Source organism: Trichosurus vulpecula, chromosome 3 (assembly GCF_011100635.1).
Source record: "Trichosurus vulpecula isolate mTriVul1 chromosome 3, mTriVul1.pri, whole genome shotgun sequence".
Taxonomy (NCBI): domain Eukaryota; kingdom Metazoa; phylum Chordata; class Mammalia; order Diprotodontia; family Phalangeridae; genus Trichosurus; species Trichosurus vulpecula.
This window is the reverse complement of record NC_050575.1, coordinates 361,491,741-361,517,380: the sequence shown is the minus strand read 5'-3', so window position 1 is coordinate 361,517,380 and position 25,640 is coordinate 361,491,741. Positions and strand designations below refer to the sequence as shown.

Sequence of the window (25,640 nt, the reverse complement as noted above, 5' to 3'; positions counted from 1 at the left end):
TAAGCTGGTGTGTTTGCTCATTGTATAACAGTTCCTATCTCAAATTATGGTAACATATGGCTTTGTTATTATTTAGTTTAGGGATTTATGCACCTGAAAGATTTTTAAGAGCTTTGGGTCCAATTCAGTAAGTTTTCTTACATTGTATACAAATATATTTTTCCACTAAAGTTTTCCTCTTATGACTCATCATGGTGTGAAAGTGACGCTAATTCCTCAAAGGTATCTATATTAACAGCTAAAGAAGATTTGAGTACAGGCCTAGAGACAAACTAAGTACTTGTTGTCCAATGACCAGCCTTGCTAAGTGTGGAAAGCTCTAATTGTTTTATTTAAAAGTGTTTTTTAATAATGTTTTTATATCATCTTCATTTCCTAATAAATCCCTTCTCTCTCCTCAATTCTTAGACCCATCCCTTATAACAAAAAATAAAAAAGAAACAAAAAAGGCATTCCTACAAAACTAACCAAAATGTAAATTAAGTCTAACAATACATAGGGTTCCATAGCCACGGTCCCTATCCCACTCTCCTCTTGCAAAGAAGGAAGAGAGAAGTAATAAATAATCAATCCATCAACAGGTAAATAATGTTATTCTATGATTCACAACCATATAGCAGTACATGAAGATTATTGATGTTAAATACTGAGGTTTTGTTTCAGGAAGAAGCTTGAGGTTGTAAGCACTGTGCACGAATCTTTCTTTCTTCCCTCTTTTCATTTCTGGGCCCAAATTACTATCCATCTACAACATCTATACAGGATATATTCTTGGTGGACAAAGTAGTCTTATTCAATTCTATGCCAGGGTCCAATATGGAATAGGCATTCTTTATTCATTTACCTTTTCTTATATGAATTGTTAGGCTAAACTGTTCTTAGTGATTGTGAGGCTTAATTTAGAAAGGTCAGAGATGTTCTAGTGATTGATGCAATTGGTACAGCACTAGATCATATGCATACAGGAACATCTAGAAGATGTGATCATTAAGAGTTTACTTAGTGATTATACTAAGTGCTGGGCATAGAAAAAAGAGGCAAAAGACGGTACCTACTCTTGAAGAGTTCACAGTCTCACGGGCGAGACAACAAGCAAACACACATGTACAAAAAAGCTATATACAAGATAAGTAAAACATAATTAAAAGAGAGAAGACATTAGAATTAAAAAGATTGGGAAAGACTTCCTGTAGAAGATGAAATTTTAGTTGGGACTTAAAGGTAGTCTGTAGGTGAAGATGAGGAGGGAGAGCATTTTAGACTTTGGGTTTCAGTCAGAAAAAATGCCCAGAGCTGAGAGGTGGAGATTTATAAAGAATCCCACTTCCATTTGGGTTTGTCATTGGATATACTCCCTGGCAGTGGCACGTCTTCCTGTTTTATGGCTTGTTTGATATAACTGAGATTATTTTCTTCAGTATTTTTTTGGGTCTCCTTTAGCAAGTCATTGACTTGTTTTTCATGGTTTTCTCTCATCCTTCTCATTTCTCTTCCCAATTTTTCCTCTACTTCTCTAACTTGATTTTCCAAATCCTTTTTGAGCTCTTCCATGGCCTGAGACCAGTTCATGTTTTTCTTGGAGGCTTTTGATGTAGGCTCTTTGACTTTGTTGACTTCTTCTGGCTTTATGTTTTAGTCTTCTTTGTCACCAAAGAAAGATTCCAAAGTCTGAGACTGAATCTGAGTGTATTTTCGCTGCCTGGCCATGTTCCCAGCCAACTTACTTGACCCTTGAGTTTTTCATCAGGGTATGACATCTTGTAGAGTAGAGAGTACTCTGTTCCAAGCTTGAGGGGATGTGCCGTTGTTTTCAGAGCTATTTCTATATGGCCAGCTCTGCCACACCAGCACTCCTTTTCCCCCAAGAACCACCAACCCGGAGCTGACTCATATCTGAGCAGATTCTGCACTCCCACTCTGATCCATCACTTAATTCCTCCCACCAGGTAGGCCTGGGGCCAGAAGCAACTGCAGCTGTAGTTCTGTAGCTGCACCACCCCTACTTTCCCTGGGGCAGTGGCCAAACTCCTTTCACTCTGTCCCCTGCAGCTTTTCCCACTAACCCTCTCGTTGTCTTTGGTGTTTGTTGGTTGAGAAGTCTGGTAACTGCCACAGTGCACTGATGCAGGTCTCTAGGGCCTGTACTGCCCGGCTCCTGGTCTGGTTGTTTCTGCCACTGCCCATACTGGGCTCCGCTTCCCTCCCCTCCCAGCTCCGTGCTTGATAGACTTCACCCAGCGACCATCTAGGCTGTCCTGGACTGGATCCCTGCTTCCCTCTGCTATTTTGTGGGTTCTGCTGTTCTAGAATTTGTTCAGAGCCATTTTTATAGGTTTTTGGAGGGACCTGGTGGGGAGCTCAGGCAAGTCCCTGCTTTTCAGCTGCGATCTTGGCTCCGCCCCTCCCTATAACTGAGATTATTGAACAAAGTCATCTTTATTGCTGCATATATCAAAATATTTTCTATGACCCTAATTTGCCAAGAGAGACACCTGGTTTGAGGACTTTTAAAATTACCTTTTCTCAACTAAATTTGATAATCTTTTGTAGTCAAAAGTTAGTTAACACTGTTAGATTTCATATTCCCTGTACCTTTAAGTAATTTGTATGGCTAATAAGATGTGGTCCGAGTGGCAGCTAGGTGGTGCAATAGATCGAGCACTGGCCCTGGAGTCAGGAGGACCCAATTTCAAATCCTATCTCTGACACTTATTACCTGTGTGACCCTATGCAAGTCACTTAACCCTGATTGCCTTTAAAAAAAAGATGTGGTCTGCATATTGTCATTTATGAACGCCTCTTATCTTTTTATAGTTTCCTCAAGCTTCCCCTTTATGGGTATAGATTCTCTTCACAAAAGTATTGGATGATGAGAAATTAGGCATATAATTTGGTAGTTATTAATATCCTTCTGATTACCTCTTTTGAGTAGTAATAATATCCATAATTATTTCCTTTTTCAGCTTCACCTCCTGGCATCCCTCACTCAGCTTAAACCCATCTTCTTCAGGAGACCTTTTCTGGTCCTCCTCACTACTAGCACCTTTCCTGAGATTACCTTCCATTTTCACTGCGTATATTTATATGTTCAATTGTTTGTGTGTTATCTCCCCTCTTCAGAATGTAAGCTAGGTGATGGCAGGGACCGTGATTTTGCCTTTCTTTCTATCTCTAGCACTTAGCACAGTGCTTAGCATGGAGTAAGCACCTAATAAGTGCTTGTTGACTGACTTATAGTTCAGTATTTTTCCACATTTTATGTATCTTGTTAATTGATCCTTCAGTGGTCTCAAAATTGTGTCATTTGCTTCATGGACTCCCTTTCCAAATAGTCGTAGTTACTCTGGTTCAGATTCTTTTTCTCCTCTTATTTCCTTTAGTGGAAATTTATACTTTCTCATTCAGCACATTGAGTAGACTCCAAATGCAATGACTCCATTGTCAGTGATGGAGGAAGAGGGAAACTGGTTATATTACAAATTTGTCTCTTGCCTTTGTTCCCTCCAGGGTCACCACAGATTTCTTAATTTTCAAATCCAATGGTCTTTTCTTTGTCTTCATCTTTATTGACATCTCTGTAGTGTTTGATATTGTTGATCAGAGCTTCTTCCTGGGAATACTCTATTTCCTTGCTTTTTTGACACTGGCTTTCTTCCGGTTTTTCTTCAAAGCATATAATCACTTTTTCTCAGTATCTTTGCACAACCTTAATCAATTGCCCACAGTATACATACTCCTAGATTTTTCTCTTAAGGTCCTCTTTTCTTTCTTTGTTGGAACTCATATCATTTCTCTTGTGTTCAGTTCTCTTTTCTATATTGATGACTCCCAAACCTGTATATCTACTTTGACCCTTTTTCTTTTGATCTCTAGTTCTAGTTGTAACAGCCTGCTGGACAACTCTACCTAGGTGTCCCATAGGCATTTCAAGCTCAAATGGAACTCACTGTTTTTCTCCCTAAAGCAATTTCTCTTAAACATATATACACACAATTCTTCCAAGTGTGTCTATGTATATACACACATACGTATTGTATGTTTGTATGCATATCTTATTTTCTTCCTAGTAAGGGGCAAGGGCTATATTCATTTTGTTTTAGTGTCTCCAGTGTGACTAGTGTAGTTATTGACTTATAGTAGGTGATATATAAATGCTTATTCAGTAGAATTGAATTATAACATTTTACTACATTAGAAATAAGAATTATTTTTCCTTATTAGCAATATATCATGTAGACAGAGAAGGCCATGAAGTATATCTGAAAGTTCATGCAACCACTAGTTAAAATAGCAGAAATTAAGTTTATGTTTCTCCTTTAGAACAAACAAGGAAATCTCAGTTACATTAGATGGTTCTCATCTAACAGTTTGTCATCCTGGTAATACTCCTTTGGATACTCTTCTTCTTCTTTCTTTTTCTTCTTTCTTCTTGTTCTTGTTCTTCTTCTTATTCTTCTTGTTCTTCCTGTTCTTGTTCTTGTTCTTCTTCTTCCCCATTCTAAAATGTAGAGCCCACAAATAAACATAATACTCCATCTGAAGATAACTAGAATCTAGTTTGAAAGAAGATAGCGAATAGTAGGAGTTCAATTTTACTCAAGGGATACAACTCAAGAAATTAAATTCTCAATTACAACCACAAACTACTTGGAATAAGAAACACAAACCAAAATCCTAGAACGAATATGTTTCTACCCTCATAGGAGTCCCCTAACAGGATTTGATGAAAAGAATCCTCACCACAGCACTAGATCACAAGGAAACCAGCTATGAATATTTGTTAGACAGATAAAACTCTAGGATGCCCACATGCCTGAAGCTTCTGAAAGTCTGAAAGATTAAATCTGAAAAGCTTTACTTAAAGGACTTCAGGATTAATGACCCAGAGTAATTAGAAGAACAAGTCAAGTCAACAAGCATTTTTAAGTGCTTCCTATTTGCCAGGCACTGTGCTAAGCATTGGAAATGTTCTGAGCAGAAAGAAAGATAGCCCCTCGCCCTTCAGGAACTTAGTTCTAACTGGGGAAGACAGCACAGAAAAGGTAGCTGAACATGGTGGGAAGGGTGGGAGGGCTGAAGGTACTTGCATGGGAGCTTAATAGACAAAGTCAGAGATTCAGAAATAGAACCTGGAAAGGAATGAAGACTGGCTTGCCTGGCTCTGGAGTGTGTGCGTGTGTGTGTGTGTGTGTGTGTGTGTGTGTGTGTCCTTTAATGGAGGTTTTAAGAGGAACCCTATAAGTAGAGGAAGGGCTTGCTGAGATACAATGTATGGGCGATGTGAAAAGTGCAGGGCTCAAGCGAATTTCTGCAGTGGAGAGGCTTTTAGATCATAGCAACAAGTCCTAAAAAGTTAGGAGTAGAGCCTGGAGAGGAAGAACCGATTTGGAGTGAGGGTTAAGTTGTGGTATGGATATGAGAAGACCGATTGAGGGATCTGAGTGACAGTGATGATCTACCAAAATTCTATAGCAGAGAAGCTTTAAAAAAATTGACTTAGAAGGATATGAACAGGCAGCTTTCAGATGAAGAATTTAAAGCCATCTATAGATCTATGAAAAGATACTCTAAATCACTATTGGTTAGAGAAATGCAGTTAAAATGACTCTGAGGTACCACCTCGCACCTATCAGTTTGGCTAACATGACAAACATGAAAACGATAAATGTTAGAGAAGATGTGGGAAAATTAGAACACTAATGCCTTGTTGGCAGAATTGTGTGCTGATCCAGCCATTCTGGAGAGCAATTTGGAACCATGCCCAAAGGACTACAAAACTGTGCATACCCTTTGATCCAGGAATACTGCCACTAGGTCTGCATCCCAAAGAGATGATGAAAAATTTATAGCAGCTCTTTTTATGGTGGCCAAGAATTGGAAATTGAGGGGATGCTCATCAATTGGGGAATGGGTGAACAAGTTGTAGTATATGAATATAATGGAATAATATTGTTCCATAAGAAATGGTGAGCAGGCAGACTTCAGAAAAACCTAGAAAGACTTACATGAACTGATGCTGAATGAAGTGAGCAGAACTAGGAGAACATTGTATGGAGTTTGAGTTCAGATCAAAGCATTCTATTCTCTCCCTCTCTCTCTCTCTCTCTCTCTCTCTCTCTCGGTTTTTTCCTTTGGTTCTAATTCTTCTTTACAACACAACTAATAGCCTATATCAGATTGAACACTGTTTTGGGGAGGGAGGAGTGGAGGGAGGGGGAGAAAACTTAGAACTCAAAATCTTATAGAAATGTTGAAAACTAAAAACAAATAAAATTTAAAAAAATAAATTGACTTAGAATAGTTTTAAATGTTGTTTTTCTGTTATATTTTATACATGACAGAAGTAGAAGCTCTTCTGAAGGTCAGTCTCTCTCTTTTTAATAGCTGAATAAGTCACAGCTAATATTAATGCCTCGCTTGGGGTCACACAGCTAATGAAATGTCTGAGGCAGGAATAGCATGCAGATTTTACTGATTCCAAGGTCCAAGTCCTATCCTCTATCTTCTTCTTCTTCTTCCCCATTCTAAAATGTAGAGCCCAAAAATGGAATCCCTCTTATTTCAAACAAATTCTCCAAATTAGGTCAGAATACAGTTGAACTTTGGCCTCTCCAGGTCTGGACTCTGTGCCTCTGTAAATGAAGCCTCAGATTGCATCAGCTACTCTGTTATTTCCTCCTCTCATTCTTGTTGACTATTTCCGCATCATCTTTTACACCAGTCCCTTCTGTCTCCTTACCCAGTCACCACCCTAGTTTAAGACTTCATGCTACTCTCACTGACTCCATTATCATCCATCTGCACTCTGTCCTTCACATAATTGCCGAGGTGATACTCAAAGCAGAGGTCCAGTCATGATACTTCCTAGCTTAAGAAGCCTCAGTGACTTCCTGTTGTCTTTAGGATCAAATGCAAACTCCTTTGGCATTTAAACTTCTTCACAATCTGACATCATCATCTGTAAAATATGAATAAGAATAGCACTGACCTCTCCACATTGTTGTGTGGACAAAATGAGATATTTGTGTTATTCCTATTTTACAGATGAAGAAACTGAGGCAGAGATGGTTAAAGGACTTGCCCAGGCTCACATGGTTACTATACTATATGTCTGAGGCAGGTTTTGAATTCCAGACTCAAAATCCAATACTCCATTCACTGTGCCACCTAGCCACTCTAGCCTCTCTTTTCAGACTTTTTTCACATTACTTCCTCTGTTCCCTATTTTTCTAGCCAAATTGACCTGCTTGCCCTATACGATTCTTTTCTTTTCTCTCCATGCATTTGCACAGTCTGTCTCACATTGCCTGGAATTCTTTTCCTCCTCATCTTTTCTTTTTTTAAATACCTACATTCTGTCAGGTCTTAACTAAAATTCCATCTTATGTTGGTCCTTTTGTCATCCTCTAGTTCTTAGTGACCCTAAATTTACCATGTATATGTTTTGTAAATATTTTTATTGACTTATCTGTGTACATGCTTTTTCCCCAGTAGACTACAAGCTCCGTGAGAGCAAGGACTGTTTGTTTTTTGTCACATTATTGCTTGACATAATATTTGACAAATTATTATGTCTTTATATTTCTAGTACGAGGCATGGTGCCTTTATTTAGGATGTAATGAATACTTTTTAAAGAAATGAGTGTATTTATTCTATCTTTCTGCTCTAACGTCTATCTTTGTGTATTTTGACTATGTCATCCAACATGTCGGCTATACCTTCCTGCTTTGTATCATCTGAATATTAAGAAAACATAACATTTATACATCATAGAAGTCATTGATGATAATAAAATTATACAGGGTGTTCCTAAAGTCTGGACATGTAGGCAAAAATGCATATTTTCAAGAAATGAAATGAATGAAATTTCAAAAACATTTTATTTAATTGGAACATTAACAAATAATATCTTCAATATGATTTCCATCATTTGTGATACAAAGGTTGATACACTTTGCAAGATTCATGTGAACTGGATGCAGTAACTCCACATTGCCGTCAATTTTAGCACGTTCACTCTTTATGTGTTCAATCAAGTGTGTCGCATCTGTGGTTTTCATTGAGTACACCTTCTCCTTTAGCATACCCCAGAAAAAGAAGCCAGTGGCGTTAAGGTCTTTTAATATTCCAATTTCTTGAAAACATGCCTTTTTCCCTATGTGTCCAGACTTTAGGGACACCCTGTACAAGTAAAGAAAGATCCTTTGGGTGCTATATTTAATAGTCACCATTAATTATTACTCTTTGGATCTATTATTCAGCCAATTCTGAACCCACCTAAATGTTACTTTAATATACTATAGTGGTGTCAAACTCAAATAAAAATAAATCCTTGCAGGAACATATTGCATTAGAAAGCCACAAATAAACACTAGATTGTATTTTTATTTATTTTGCTAAATATTTCCCAATCACTTCTTAATATTGAAACTCCCTCCTTATCTTTCAGAAACGCTTTTCTTTATGTTACACTAATTTCTTCATATATTCCAAAACTGAACTTTTTTCTGTGCACATTCCCCTCCAAACCTCTGGTGACACTAGCCTTTCTGCTAGTTCTCACACATGCTATCCCATCTCCCAACTTTGTGTTCTTTCACTTGCCTTTTCATCTCTACTTCTTGCCTTCCTCCAGGTCTCCCCTACAATCTGAAAGAAGCTTTCCCCAGCCCTCATTAATCAGTGCCTTCCCTCTGTGATATTGAATATATCTTGCTTACATGTAGTTGATTACTTGTTTCCCCCTTTAGACAGTGGGGAAAGTCCTTGAGTGCAAGAACTATTTTTGTGCCTTTCTTTGTGTTCCCAGTGCCTGGTATATAGGAGATACTTATTAATAAATTCTTGTCGATTTACTGACTATTCTAACGTATAGCTAGCATGGAATATTTGCCATCCTCTGGACCACAAATTCTCAAACTTTTTGGTCTCAGGACCCTTTTCCAATCCTAAGATTTCTAAGGACTCCTCAAAGAGCTTATATTTATGTGGATTATATCTATTGACATTCATTATGTTAGAAATAAAAAATATTGTGAAAATATTTCTGACCTATTACATCCTCTGAAAGTATCTTGGGGATCTCCAGTAGTCCCTAGTCCATACTTTAAGAACCAGTGCTCTAGACTTTACCACTTTCCTTTTCTCATATTCTTCCTGTGTCTAGAATAGTCTTTGTCTTTTACCTCTCCGTTAGCCATCAGGGGATAGTGGATAGTGTCTGCCTTGTGCAGGAGACCTGTGTTCAAATACCAGCTATACTTTGTTCATGGGTAAGTTAACCTTCAAGAGCTGCAGTTGCCTTGTTTCTAAAATGAGATTAATATGTATACCATATTTTTTATAGAGTTGTTGTGAGGAAAATATTTCATAAACTTTAAAGCGCCATAAACATGGGAGTTTGTAACACTCTCCCCTCCCCCAAGGCCCAATGGAATTGGCAACATGAGGTGCTGAGGAGGCCCAAATTTCTGACAACACAAAGGGATGGTAATTTTATTTTGGAGATTTGTGTAAACTTTTCTGGCATAGGTCATAGGAGTTAGAGCTTGAGGAGACTTGAAATGTCATCTAGCACAACCCTTCTTCCCACCTTTGCCCTCTGTGGCACTCATTTTCAATTCTTCAGTGACCCTTGTGTTCCATTTCTCACAACAATTTGACAACATTGGTGGAATATTGGTATTAAAAATATCTGTCCTTATGTTTGGGAGAAATGTAAAGTATTTAATGGAGATTTATATTTTCCTGAAGGCAGTTCAGCTGAATAACTTCTTTCTTTTTATTTCTGAACCAAATCCTTGTCCATTTGTATTGTCTTGGGTGTGTGTGGGGGTGTATCTTGTCCTGAAAAATAGCGTTATTTAAAAAAAATCTTTTCCCATCACTCCTTATCTAATTCCTTCTTCATTCTAGGAGGTCTGTAGTAGACTTTAACATAATATTTCTCTTCTCCCTCTGTTTCTACTCAGCCAAATTCTTTCCAGCCTTTATCCCACTTTACATATACCAAAATAAAGTCAAAGTGGGTTCATGATTTAGGAATAAAGGCTGATACTATAAACAATTTGAGAGAGCAAGGAATATTTGTCAGATTTATGGGAAAGGGAAGAATTCATGACCCAACAAGAGATAGAGAATGTTACAAAATGCAAAATGGATAATTATGACTATGTTAAATTGAAAAGTTTTTTGTATAAACAAAGCCAATGCAACATAGATTAGAAGGGAAGCAGAAAATTGTGAAAAAATCTTTACAACTAGTGTCTCTGATAAAGGCCTTATATCTAAAATGTACAGGGAACTGAACCAAATTTGTAGGAATACAAGTCATTCCCCAATTGAGAAATGGTCAAAGGATATGAACAGGAAGTTTTCAGAGGAAGAAATTAAAGATATCAGTAGTCATATGGAAAAATTCTCTAAATCATTTTTCATTAGAGAAATACAAATCAAAACAACTCTTAGGTACAACATCTGTCCTGTCAGATTGGCTAACATGACAAAACTGGAAAATGATAAATACTGGAGAGGATGTGGGAAAATTGGAACAGTGCTACGTTGTTGGTGGAGTGGTGAACTGATCCAACCATTCTGGAGAGCAATTTGGAACTATGCCCAAAGGGCTATAAAAATGTGCATACTCTTTGACCCAGCAATACCACTTCTAGGGCTATATCCCGAAGAGATCAGACAAGTGGGAAAGGTACCGATATGTGCAAAAATATTTATAGCAGCTCTCTTTGTGGTGGCAAAGAATTGGAAATCAATTGGGGAATGGCTAAACAAATTGTGGTATATGAATGTGATGGAATACTATTGTGCTATAAGAAATAAGGAGCAGACAGACTTCATTACAACCTGGAATGACATATATGAACTGATGCTGAGTGAGGGGAGCAGAACCAGGAGATCAATATACACGATTACAGACACATGGTATCTGTAAGGACTAACTTTGATAGACTTGACTCCTCTCATCAATTCAAGATTCAAAGACAGCCCCAAATGATTCATGATGGAAAAAGCTATGTACATCCAGAGAAAGAATTATGGAATCTGAATGCAGATGGAGGCAAACTAGTTATTCTCTTTTTTTTCCTTCGTTTTTGCTTTCGTTTGTCCTTTCTCATCATTCATTCCATTGGTTGTGATTCTTCTTTACAACTGGACCATTATGTAAATAAGTTCAACGTGAAGGTAAATATAGAACCTACTTTGAATTACATGCTGTCTTGGGGGGGGGAGCGGGGAAGAGAGGGAGGGAGAGAAATTTTGGAACCCAAAAACCTGTGGAACTGAATGTTGCAAACTAAGAATAAAAATAATTTTAATAATTTCCTCACATGAGTATCTGTGTGTATTTATACATACATACTTCTTATCTTTCATATATATACATATATGTTGTATGTGTATATATATTTGTTGAAGTAAATATAGTATGTATGTATGTACATATATAGAGGGAGAAAAAAGACAGAAAGAAGGGTAGAAGACAGACAAAGAGAGCACCTGCAAGAGAAGAGAGAGAGAGAGAGAATGTTGTTTGTGTCAGTTGCTAACTGTGTAACCTTGGTCTGCTCTAGTCATTTAACATATATTTCTGTTTTTTCATTTGTAAATGAGATTTAGACTAGTTTGCTGCTGAGGGCCCTTTCATCTCTCAATCTATCATTGAATGTTGTGAAAGTATAGTTGAAGAGTTTTCATTTTACTCATTTTGTCTGCCAAGAAGAACAATCTTGGAATAGAATGGGCAGACCAGGATGGGTGACCAGAGAGTAGGGATACAATGTTGTTGTTGAGTTGTTTCCGTCGTGTTTGACTCTTTGTGACCCCATTTAGGGTTTGTTTTTTTTTTTTTTTGGTCAAAGATACTGGAGTGGTTTGCCACTTCCTTCTCCAGCTCATTTTTTATAGATGAGGAACTGAGGCAAAGAGTGTTAAGTAACTTGGCAGAGTCCCATAGGTAGTAAGTGTCAGAGGCTGGATTTAAACTCATGAAGATGAGTGTTCCTGATTCTAAGCCCAGTGCTCTATCCACTGCACTGCCTAGCAAGGGATACGTGGGAGAGCACAAAGCTGCCTTTGACGAATTCAAATAACCAGACCGAGATGACTATATCCATGCTAGTGTCTCCTGAGTTTTAGCATTAACTGCCTATAAGATTATTTCAGACTGAATGTCCTTTAGGTATTTCAAATTCAATATGCCCAGAAAAGAACTCCTTATCTTTTTTACCCAAGCCTACCTCTTTTTCAAACAGTGTTTTACAGTGGAAAGAAAACTGGCTTTGCAGTCAGTGAACCTAGATTCAAATGTTACCTCAAAATGTCCCAGGCTATGGTTTCCCTTGCTCTGATGCTTTGTCCTAGGTTCTGTTGGCTTTAGGCCTTGTTACCAGAGCCCATATTGGCTTCTGTCTCCCCCGGCACATTCCTTCTTCAAGCACTTTTGTGGCAGATGCAACATTGACCATGTTCCCTGCCATATAGATCAGACTAGCTTTTTTCCCCTCCTACTTTATAAGTCAATGGAGCTGTTTCTAATAATTAACTGTTCCAGGGGATTAAGTTTGAACAGCAAGTGTGACTTCATGGTCATCTAAGTGTACAGAAAAAGCCACCCAAGGAGTCAATATTGGTGGAAATCCCAGTGCTTTGTGAGTCACCACCTCCAGCCCTGCTAACCAGGCATGTTTCTGTAGATGAGGGGAATCACATCTACTCAGACCAATTCTATATCTTTGCTAAGTATATTTTTCATGCTAAGACCAAGTAAACCTCAATTCATTAACTCTTAGATGATCTACTAGTGTCTCATTTCATCCCAATCCTGGACTTGAAGTATCACACCTGTCTGAGTCAGGCTTTGGCCTATGATGTCCTCAGACTTTTGGCTGCCTTCTTGTGCATTCCTCGAATAGATGGAGGAAAGTATCAATGTTTTTCTTAAGTCATCTTGATCTTTGCTCTTGGCGATCTTTGCTGAGGTGTTTATGCCTCCTCTTAGACCATTTCTACATTAACCAAAATCTCTACCTCATATTGCTTTGTAAGGAAGGTTCTTTGTAAATTGTAAAGTGTTATAAAAATTTGTATTAGCAATATTAATGATAATAATAATGAAAACATCTTTCTGGCTATATTATAGTTATGAATCATGGCTCACTGTGGTCTCAGAAGGATTGGAAATATGGGTTACCCAAAGGATAATTCAACTATATATTGTCAGTATAAGTAGCTTACAACTTGTTAAAAACAATGGATTGTGTGTGATCAGTAATGTAATGGAGAATTATCACACCTTTATGTGATCAGAAGTGGAATGGTTTAATCATATGACAAGAGTGAAATATAACACATGGAAAGCCTCAGGTCCACATTGGAATATCCAAGATTGGCCTCCAGCCCTTAGGCAGAACATTCATTGAACTTTTATAGGATTTATGCAGGAGAAGAAGCAGAGGGAGTTTAATCTATCCTAGTGGAGGAAATAATCATATAAATCAGATAATGGGTACATCAGAAGTATAAGAAATATTTTTATAATGACAATTAATAATGCTGATGATAATATTGAGTTACAGAGATATCTTTGCAAGGATGCTAGCGTGTTCTTATTCATTCTTTTATGACTGCACATGTTTACCTATCATAAGTGAGAATTTAAGGTCTATTTTAAGCACCTTGTATCTGATGACAGATGTGGTTAAAACATCTCTTTTATATGTCTATAAATATTAGTAGATTTATTTTGAAGCAATGTTTCATTATTACTATAGTATGATTAAATATCAAGAATATTGCTTTCCCAATTGTTCTATTGCAGTATTTAATGAGTGTAATTAAACGGAAAAATTGCCTTTTTTTTTAAACTGATGATAGTCCATTAGTGTCTGTGTCTCTTCAGAAAAGCGAAGAAGTGAATTATTAGAATGACGAATGAGTCAAAGTTACTCCAGTGATGGCGAGGTTTGATTTCCCTCCACATAATCTTCAATTAGTGATCTCTGGAAAAGGATGTTTTTTCCAAAGGGTAATAGAGAAGTAATGAGATCAGAAGGAGGTCAGAGCCAGCTTCTTCGTTTGGCAGTTTGATTAATTTATTTCCCCCTCTTGGAGATTGCTGGAAGGGGCTTTTGTCACCCTGTGTTTTTCATGGGACTCTAACCTGAGTGACTGTGGAAATTATTCCCTCCTATTGAAAGCACATGTGAGTTGACTTAGAATGAAAGGTTTGTGAATTTCCATTTGATCTTTTATTGAGGCCACACTCATTGCTGCATGTGAAGGCAATATTTTTGTGTCTTACCCCCTGATATTTTTTCAAATCTCAATTGGTATCATTGTTTCTTGTCAGAAAATAGTAATTAGAAACTTCATAAAGATGACAAGCTTACATAACATTGACATTGCTATCTACTACTGTAACATTAGAAATCACTTTTCTTCTGGCCTTCCACTTTTTCATCTGTAAAATGAGAGGCTTGGAGAAGATGAATGCTAAGGTCCAAGAGAAATGAGCCTGTGAAGTATAGAATCTAAATAAAAAGGAAAAAAGACAACTGAAGCAAGAATTTGGAGTTATATTCAAGCCTTTGTCCTGCATTAGAAATTGCAGTTATGTTATACAAACTATGCCATCATGGCATTTATGCTTCTCTTATTCTTGTAATTGTGCCCTCTTATTTTTTGTAACACAATAGAATCAATTTGGAACAACTGACAATGGCGTGTTATAATTATGTGCCTAGATTAGCGGGTTAGTGTATTTTTATGTACCATTTTAATAATAGTAGGTGACATTCTAACTTTTACAGTTTATAAGACATTGTAATAAAAATTCTGTGGAGACATTAGTGAAAGTATTATTTCTATTGCAACAGACATTTATTAAGCCTCTCCTGCATTTTAGTCCTTGTGCTGAATGTTGGGGATAGACAGGGAAAAGACAGTTCCTGACCTCAAGGAACTCACAGTCAAATGGAGAAGACAACATGCAAACAACTATGTACAACTAAGCTGTATGCATAATAAAGTGGAGATAACCAAAAGATGAAAGACACTAGCATTAAGGAGGATCAATTTTTTTTTTTTACAGGGTGGGATTTTGTCTGGTACTCAGAAGCCAAGGAAGCAGGATTAGATGAAAGGAGAGAACATTTCAAGACACAGGGGGCAGCTAGTAAAAATGCCTGGAAACAGTCTCATGGAGGGGAAGCAATGTATCTAAAATCACGCTACTTGTATCACAGGTGGAATTTTCCCTGGATTTTCTCACTCCATTTCTAGTGTTTACCATTTAGTTTTTACCAGCACTTAATACAGTATCTGGCACATAGTAAATGTTTCATACGTGTTTATTAATTCATTAATTGATTATACCATGCTGAAATACTCTTTTGAAATAAATGACTTAACGAAATTGCTAATAGGGCTTTTATTAACAAAGCCTATGCGTCTCATCACCAATTATATCAATGCCTCACAGATATTTCTGACTTCTTCAGGTAGGAACTGCCTCCACTAGGACAGGTTGCAGCACTTCCACACTGTAGTGGATGACTTGCTGTGGCCAAAAGTCCCTTATTTTCCAGTTGTTAGTTTCCTCATGGTAAGCCTCTAAAATGCTCGAATTAGCTCACAGTACATCACTTGCCTTATATTCTAAATATTTCTAGTTTGCTGTGTATGACCTGCCAGGGTTTTCCTTTTTGCCAGAGTCGTTGTCATACCGGAGTGAGTCATTGGACTAGGACTTCAGTGCAGTAATGTACTGCTTACTATCACTGCTGCTGCTGCTGCTCCTGCTAGTACCCCGGTTATTGCTGCTCCTACTTCAATTACTAGTACTGCTGCTACTACCCTCTCTGCTACTTCTGCTATGGTTACTATTGTTCCTATTGTTAGCATCTCCACTGCTGCTGCTGTTCTTACCACCTCCATTATTGCTTCTGATCCTTGTACTTCTGATACTTTTATTACTGCTGCTGCTGCTGCTCCCATCTCCACTATTGCTGCTGATACTTCTTCTCCTACTTTTATTACTACTGCTGCTGTTATTACTGCTTGTACTACCACTTTTACTATTGCTACTGCCACCGCTATTACTACTGTTAATTATTGCTACTACTACCCCCACTACCACTGGTACTACTTCTGCTGTTGTTGCTACAACTACTACCCCTATCACCACTCCTACTATCATTTTCCCTCCTCCTCCTTTTCCTATTACCACTGTTTCTGTTACTACTGCTTTTGCTACTACTACTACCACTACTACCACTGCTGCTACTACTACTACTACTACCACTACTACCACTACTACCACTGCTGCTACTACTACTACTACTACTACTACTACTACTACTACTACTACCACCACTACTACTATTACCACCACAACCAATACTAGCACTACTATTACTTCTGCTACCCCTACAAGTACTTCTACTGGCTGTTATTGCTGCTGCTGCTACTACTACTACTACTATTACTACCACTACTACTATCACCTAAACCACCATTACTCCTGCTAAAGCTGCTAGCTTTATCACATAAATGACAAATCCTGAAACATTTTTAGTTAATAATTTGCTATTTCAGTATTCCATTGGATCTGTGATTTATTTGGTGTGGGTATTGTCTCCAAGTGCACCAATTACAATCCATTCACCTTTTTTTATCCTCTGTCATTCTGCCCCATGCATTCTTATCAAATTCTCTGTAGGGGGATCATCCAGCATGCTGGAGTCTTTATTCTAGGTCTTCTTAAATATTAAAAGATTTGAACGCTATAGCATTTATGCTCTCCATGTATTTTGTCTTTCATATGAAGGCATGCTGAGATGATTTTCTTTTCTAATCAAACATCACCTGGATAATATGTTCTTGAGTAATATTCTTGGTTCTATATTGCCTACCATAGAAATAATAGTCTTCAAAATATAATTGAAAAGCATATGTTTAATGTGAAATTTCTCTCACTACTTTTTTATTGCTTCTACTTCAGCATCTCAAGGGACTGATATTCATCATTATGATCAATTCATAATTATCTTTTGTTTCCTGGATACTGTTCTAGGCAATGTACCCTTAAGATTTTCAGTGCCCCCAACTCTTGAGCTTCTGACATTTGTTTCCTTGAATGATTAAAAAAAAATCTGTATTCTAGGATAATTTGATTTAGACTTGGAAATAATTTTAGAGACTATTTAGGCCGACCCTTTCATCTTAGAGAGGAAGAAATTGATGCCCAGGGAAGTTTAATGGCTTTTCCAATATCATACAGTCACGTAGTAAAGTAACACAGAATGTTAGCAAAACCAGGTCCCCTTGACTCCAAATTCTGTTTACTCTCCAATATATTAAGTCAACAAGTCATTTAGCATTTCTTAAGACTTACTCTGTGCCAGGTCCTGTGCTAAGTAATAGGAATACAAATACAAGTAGGAAGAAAGACATTCCCTATCCCCAAAGGAGCTTACCTTTTAAGGAAGGAATACAATGCAAAAGTAACCTGAAAAAGATATGCAGCATGGAGAGGAATGGTTGGCCTGGCTGCCCTCCTTAGATGAAGGTTCTCGGAATAGTCATCCAATTAATGAGAGAGATTGTAGGAGGAGAGTATACTTCCAAGTAAGAATTCCAGGACTGGAATGAGGTTTCAGGAGGAAGAGCTGGGGAATGGCAGAGGAAGTATGGAGTGCAGCCTGGAGAGGAAGGAGAAATTGCTGGCCTGAGTGTCCTCCTTCAATGGAGGTTCTGAGATATTTCCTCATTATTATTTACCTCAAGTATTTCTTGTCTCTCTGTCTCTCTGTCTGGTGGAATGCCTCTAAGAAGTCATATATAATACAAGTGGAAGGTAAGTACTGAGATACTATTTTCCTCATTACATCTCCACTGATTCAACTGATGCCTCATTATAGCATGAAGATGACCTTTGGTTTTTAAAGGTTAGGCCACTGAAGTGTAAGATCTTAGCAGGTCCTATCCAAATGGAAAGGCTTTAACATGAAGCCTTTGCTGTCTGAGGACTAGTCTTCACAAGTGCAGAGAAGAACATCACCTCAACCTTGTGTTATCACACAAATTGTAGCCTTTCCACACATTATGAAGCTGTCAACCTCTACTTTAGTATTCATTGGCTTCACTGCAAAGGTAAGCATAAAAGAGAAGAGTGAAAAATATTTTAGAAAAAATAGTTCAGAATTTAAATGAAAGATAATTAGAATTAAGAGTGAAAAGTGTCAAAGGCATTCAGAGTATATAAACTATATCGACATGTTTATATATCATCTTTACTTTAGGGATTAAAAAGATAAGAGGTATAGAGTTAGGTGGTATATGTTAGGAGATATTGAGTGCTGAATAAAATCACACAAACAAAATGGATCATTACTTGTTACCTGTGTGGGAATCATTCCTATGTGTGCTTCCACTCAGGTCATTGAGTTTTTAGAGCAGATATAAAAATCAAGACCAAATTAGAAAAGGAAAAATTACAGTATGACATGGCATGAAATAAATTTTTTTCCTATCTGACATATTTAAATTAGTCATTGATGGTGAAAAATGGGAAATATATAAAAAGTATCTATTGTCATTTCCCCATGGAAGTTTAATTGATGTAAGTCAGTTGCCAGACGAAAGAGACCGGAAGGACCTAAAAACCAAGACTAGGAAAAATGCGGAAAGTAAACTTATCTGTGAAATTTTACAGAAGTTGATCATAGAAGACTATGAGCAGTATCACATCATATAACAGCAACAAGTGGTAGAGGGAAAAAAAAAACATTTTGCAGAGAGCAGAGAGACAAAATTAAGCCAGACTATGATGACATATAAGGATGAAACTGGAAAGAAGAAAACAAAGAGACAAACTTTATTCCTCAGAATCATACAGTGGTTAAAAAAACGTAGAAAACTGGATCAATGGAGCAGACTATGTAAGGAACAATCAGAAATAATTTATAATCTAGAGTTTGATAAACATGAAAACATAAATTGCCTAGTAAATAATTTCTTATTTGCTGAGAATTGTTAGCAAAACAAAAGCAATCTGGTAGAAATTAGGCTTAGATGAACATCATATACTTATATTTTACAATGAATTAAAAATGGGTATGTGACTTGAATATTAAAGATTATACCATTAAAAGTAGAAGAGAAGCAGTTCATACATTTTTTTGCAGGTATGGGTTAGGGCTGAATTTTTAACCAAAAAAAAAAGGATAAAGGTAATTATAAAAGATAAAAGAAATAATTTTGATTACCTGATAGAGACATTTTCATGATACAGACATTTTTACATGAACAAATGTAATGCATGTAGGATATTATCTCTGCTAAGTTTTGGTATTCATGTTATATAAACACACCTAAGAGAAATATATCAGACTGAAAACTATTTTCTAATAAAGAGGTGGTAAAAGGAGATAAACAAGCATTTTTAAAAAAGAATTGCAAACTATTAACAACCATATAAAAGAATGTTTCATATTATAAATAATAAGAGAAATGTAAATCCAAAAACTTTGGTATTTACTTTATATTCAGCAGGTTGACATAGATGACAAGATATCAGGGTTGGGAAAAGATAGGCACAGTAGTTTACTGTTAGTTGAGCATGAACTGAAAAGTAACTTGAAATTATGCAAATAAGTTGATTAAAATATCAATACCCTTTGACTCAGAGATTCTTCTGCTGAGCAGGCATCCCAAGCATGTAATTGGCTAAAAGAAAGTCTCTGTGTACTCCAAAATATTTATAGCATTACTCTTATTGGTAGCATAGAATTGGAAACAAAGTATGTTCACATTAATTAGACAATTGTCAATTGTCAATTATCCCTCCCCTCCCTTCCCCTTCTTTTCTTCCAAATTAAAGGCTACATCTCTGGGAGGGAGGAGGGGAGAGGAAGAACTCCAGGGAAAATGTATGTGATGTAAAAAAATCAACAACAGTCTGTTTTTTAAAAAAAATTCTATCTCCTATATTTATTGGCTGTGGGACTAACAGACAGGTCTTTTAAACATTCTGTGCCTCAATTTTCTCATATTTAAAAATTGGCGTTATTATACATATAGTACCTACCTTGCAGGATTTGTTTGTGTTCACGTCACATGCAAGAACTTCTGGTTGGTGCTGTGTCTCCATTTTGCATACCTTTGAAGTAGACACTATCCCCCATGCCTCAAGTGCTCTGCCTCCACATCCCCGGTCTTTTGGCATCTATGTCTTCTTTCAGACTCATGTCAATACCCTCTGCAGAGGTGTCCTGTCCAAGTTGCCTCATCTTCTCACATCTAGGGTTTCCTTCCTTTTATTCTTTGTATAGCTTCTATCTACTTACATGTCAACCCTCCTGTTAGCATGTAAACTTCAGGCCAGGGACTGCTTTTGTGTCTTGGCCTTACTTGGCATCTAAAGGGCTTGGGAACATGCCTTGCTCATCATATGTGCTTAATAAAGGCTTATTGATTGACTGACTGATAACAAATATGGAGTTTTATCCAAATCTTAAGGGACTACATCAATGTGAGATATCATCATCATCATCATCATCATCATCATCATCATCATCATCACTGAATGAATTCAACTATTTAGACCTCCATAAATCTATTCGGAGTTCTAAAGGAAGACCCCATTTTTTCTTTATCTTTCAACAAATCCTATTTCTCTTTGTTGCCCTGTGACTTTAAAGTGGAGGGAAACTCACTGGTCTTCAGATATACTCAATATCATCAAAGCATCACTGTTGCCCTTATAAGAGCAACGATTCACAGTATGGTAGCACTTGAAGTTTCACAAAGAAGGTTGTCCATCATTGAGCTTCATAACAGAAATCTGAAATGCCGTTGTGTCCATTTACAACTGAGGCAGAGAGAGGCAAGAGGAGGTAACTTGTAGAGGGGTATTCTGCTACTAAATGTCAAAGCTAGAACTGGACCCTTGATATCCTAAATCTCATACCAAGCCTCTTGCTCTGGAACTATTCTGTCCTTCATTCACAGCTTATTGTGTATTATTACAAGATTAAACTTTTTTCAAAACAAACAAACAAACAAAAAGTTACAAGCTACTCCAGAATTAGGCATTTTGGGTTCAATATATGAATTGTTCTCTGACAATAAAATTTCTTTCCCTGAGATTCTAGAGGAAGCAGAAAAGAGGATATAGGATCATCATAAGTAGGGCTTGTTGGGGAAGTGAAGTTAGCTTTTGAAAATTGAAAATGGAAGAAATCTAAATATTTATCTAAATGATAATAATAATATCAATAGTGATATATAGCTGACCCTTATTATGTCAGGTGCTTTACAATTATTATCTCATTTGTTCTTTACAACCACCCTGGGAGGTAGGTGCTGTTATTATTCCTATTTTTTACAGATAAAGAAACTGAGGCTAACAGTGGTTAAATTCCTTGACCAAGGTTACATGGCTAGTAGGTTTCTGAGGTTGGATTTGAACTTAGGTCTTCCTGACTCTAGGTCCAGTGCTCAATCCACTGAGTCACCAGCTCTATCCACAGTGACTTATTGTAGTCTACTTTAAAAAACCCACAAAACTATTAAAGTTTCTTAGGATAAATTCATTTCACATTTTAACAACAATTTTATATTTGTGTAGGATTTTTCAGATTAAAATTTTTTTCATTGGTATTAGCAGCTATGGTACAGTGTGCTGGGCCCAACTCTTCCACTTACTGTCGCCATGAACTTGAATAAATCACTTAATTTCTGTGAGCCTCAGTTTCCTCATCTATAAAATGATGGATTTGGATCTCAAAGCCCATTTGAGTTCTAACACTATAATCACATTGCAGTTCACATATGCTCTTGGGAACCTTATCCCAGCTCACATCCTCACAAACAAACCTTGTGTCTCTGAACAAGATCACTTCTTACATCCACTGGTATTTATCTCCAGTATCAATAGTTGAGAATCAGTTGAATCAGGCAGCCTTAAATAGTTTTGAGAAAGGGGAATTGACTACAGTGGTACAGTGAATGATAACATGCCACTAGGATGATGCTGAGACCTCCAACCTTGCCTCAACCCCATGAAGCTCACTGTTGCGGGGGAAGGGACCCCAAGGCCAAAGCTGAAGCCTCTCCTTATCCCTCAGGCAGTTCCTTCTCAAGAGTTTTACTGTAACACCTCACTCACCTCAATTTTTAAAATGACTCAAATTCTAACTAGCCTGTTAATAGATAGACAACCCCTGGGTATGTGACTGGCCCATGCAAACATATACTTGTACAATGTCATCCCAGCTCAATGGACTTTCCATATTTAGACTAAAGGATATAATTGTTTGATACACAGAGCACCTTATCAATTATTTTAATTGGGAGAGGTGTTTAAATTGATTGTTACTCATTATGATTTCTCTGTGAGTTATAAATTTTATTATTCTTATTTTAGAGATGGAGAAAATGAAGTTCAGAGGAAGAAACTGTGTTTTAGGAGTCACATAATACGCTGTGACACAGATGTGGTCAAACCTGTTGTTCCATGCTTCTCTCACTATACTGTGCCATGTATCTTATCTTAAAAAAATGTTGAGAAAGTCTGGTACTAAGGATGACAATGGATAGGTTGCAGTTCTAAAAGCAATTGGCTGGGAGATTGAAAGTTCTGTGGGATGTCAGTGAAGTATGTATTTGGATAAATGATGATGGTGATGATGATGATGATAGTAATACACAGAGTTCCTTTCATAATTTGGAAAGAAAAGTATTCAAGAGTTACTTTTTAAAGGAAAGCCACATTTTAGTTGTATTGATTGGATTTATGTGAAAAAATGTTTTATTCTGAACTTGACCAAAAAATTAGGATTTCCATATACAAAGTAGAATCAGATAAGATTCTATATGAATTTGTGAATCTGTTCTATAGCACTTGCTTTTTAAAAAAAGCATGTAAAATTTCAACCTGTTACTTTAAAAACTCTTCTATGTTTACTTGTTGTAGATGTACATATGCAACATGTACAGGTATAGGTATCAAAAATGTATACAATGTAAAACAAAGTTAATTAAGGGAGAAGGTGCTAACAGCTGGGGGGAAGTGGAGAAAATGTATCAGGAGAGTCTTCAGGTGGTAGGTGATGTTTGAGCAGTACTCTGAAGAAAACTGGAGATTCTAAAATTTGGAGGTTAGGAGTGAGTGTATTGTAGGATTGTGAAATGGCCTGTCTTAAGGCATAGAGATGTCATTTGTAGAGATCAACAAGGCCAGTTTGACCAACAAGTTTACGTTATAAAGCTGGAGCCAGGTTGTGAAGGCAAGAAAGAGTAAACTGTATGTGCCATTTATTAAACACTTACCATGACTCAGGCTCTGCGCCCAGAAATGAAACAGTCCATACCCTCGTCGTTCATCATAGGGGGTAATAGCATGTACAGTATGTGCAACGTACATACATATAGGCATCCACAAAATAACTCTATGGTTATTTAAGGGGGAGATGCTAACAGCAGGGGTGGAGGAGAGACAAAATGGTATCAGGGAAGTCTTCATGTGGGATATGACATTTGAGCTGAGCTTGGAGGTAACTGGAGATTCTGAGAGAGATAAGAAATGAGCGTACTCGAGGCATGGTGGAATAACCTGTGTTAAAAAGGTGGAAGAAGGACTTTCAACAAGAAGGCCAGTTTGTATGGACCAATGAATTTATTATAATAAGGCTGGAGTGGTAGGTTGGAGCCAGATTGTGAAGGAAAGAAAAGCATACTGTACCTTTAATGGTTCATCCACAGCTCAGAATAAAGTCTGAACTATTTGTTGTTCGTTGTTGTTATATTCGGTTCCAAGGTTCATAATTTGAAAATTGACTTTGGGGACTTTTTGCTTGGTCTATTAAAATGATTCATGTTGCATTCAACATAAATTGTGCATACACAGAGGAGGGTGAGAAGCCGTACTCACAGCCTAATAACTAAAGTGAATTTTGTACAAGCCGCAGTCTGTGGCAGCGATGCAGTATCATTTGTCTTAATTTTTCTCCTGCATTACATTAGGCGGGTGCATTTACATTCCCAGGTATGGCTAACCACTTTAAAACTTTCTTTTTACAGCCTGAGTAAAGGGCCGATCAAATCTGCATGTTTATGTGATGCAACATCAAGTAATGCCATTTTACTGTCTCAAGCACAGGCGGATTTACTCTCCATTTACCTGACTTCACAAAGGAAACTCAGGCTGATATGCAAAGCACATGAAATATTTACCATCACTGAATCATGGAAAGCTTCTGTGAAAAAGAAGATAACATGCCATTTGGTTTCACTTTTATAAAATAGGAAACTGAAATAGTAACATTTCTTGGTTGTTTAGTCATTTAAAATTCTAACATAGTGTATTTATGAGGAAAGAGTTTTTGAAATTGTAAAGTGATAGATATATAACTGAGCTATAATCTTACACTAAACTTAAATCTCAAAAACCTCAAAACTTTAGGACACATTGACAAGCTAAAGAACAATATTAGAAGTTTAAATGTGCATGTTAATACACAAGCATGTACAAAGTATCATCAGGAAACATATGAATGGGGATGTAGGGGATAGGTTTCATATAGATGCCTACAGTATGGCTTCACGAATGGCTTCAGTCCCTACAATGGCCCCTGTTTCTTCCAATCCTGGGCACTTCTTGTCTGAAAACTTTCCATCATTAGATTCTAATTACAAAATGAAGGTTCATCATTCCATTGTTCTAGAGCTAGAAGTCATAAGGTTAAAACCCTTCTTTTCACAGATGAGGAAATTGCCACAGTGGGGTCGAGGAGGGGTGGGATGCGGACTGTGTTAAGTAACTTTTCCTGGGCTCCCACAGGTGTGAGATCTGGGATTCTAAGTCTACATGTGTGGTTACAAGTTTAGTATGCTTTGCATTATACTCTGATGATTCCCTCATGCTGTAGTATCTTAGGGGGAACAACTTAACACTTGCAATGTCCGTTTCTTGTCTCTCATTTTCAGCAGATGCCTAACCCATTTACTTTTCCAATCACTTACATCTCCTTGACAATGTTGGCACCATTTCTCAAATGAAGTCATCATCAGTAACATGTTATAGCCTAATTATTCTGCTTTCTGTTGCTCTTTGGGTTACAGGTGATTTTTGTGAAAAATAAGTTGCTTGCCAATAATGTCAGTGCTACAAGACCCCGTTCTAAAACAGTCTTTATTTCAGTCATTTATCATCTTATGCAGAAGCAAATAAGTGAATCCTATGTTTTTGAGCAACCAATGAATAATGCTTTGTGCTTATACCTGTAGATGCAATATTATCTAATCCTAATCCAAACCTTCCCATGCTTCCAGAATCATCTTCTAAGGCATAAGATCATGTCATACCCTCTGCTCATAAATCTTCAGTTGTCCTTCAGTGACAGCCAGGTAAATTTTAAACTACTTTGGTGGATCTCCTAACTTTGGTACCATCTCTGTAGCCTTAGTCTTCTCGTGCAAAATCCTCTTGAGTCACATTCCCCCTTTCTCTCCACTTCTTAGAGTTTCTGTCCTCCCTCAAAGCTTAGCTCAAGTGCCTCCTCCCGTGTGAGACTTTTCCTGATCCCTGCACCCAGTTATATGTGCCTCCCCTTCAGAAATA

The 25,640-nt window shown here is 37.2% G+C and overlaps 1 protein-coding gene and 1 pseudogene across 1 annotated transcript in view; one reads left to right on the top strand and one right to left on the bottom strand.

Moving 5' to 3' along the window:
* Nucleotides 1–16,012, bottom strand: part of LOC118841296 — a 67,192-nt pseudogene extending 51,180 nt beyond the window's left edge.
* Nucleotides 1–25,640, top strand: part of WWOX (WW domain containing oxidoreductase) — a 1,243,064-nt gene that overhangs the window by 296,119 nt on the left and 921,305 nt on the right. The window lies entirely within an intron of this gene.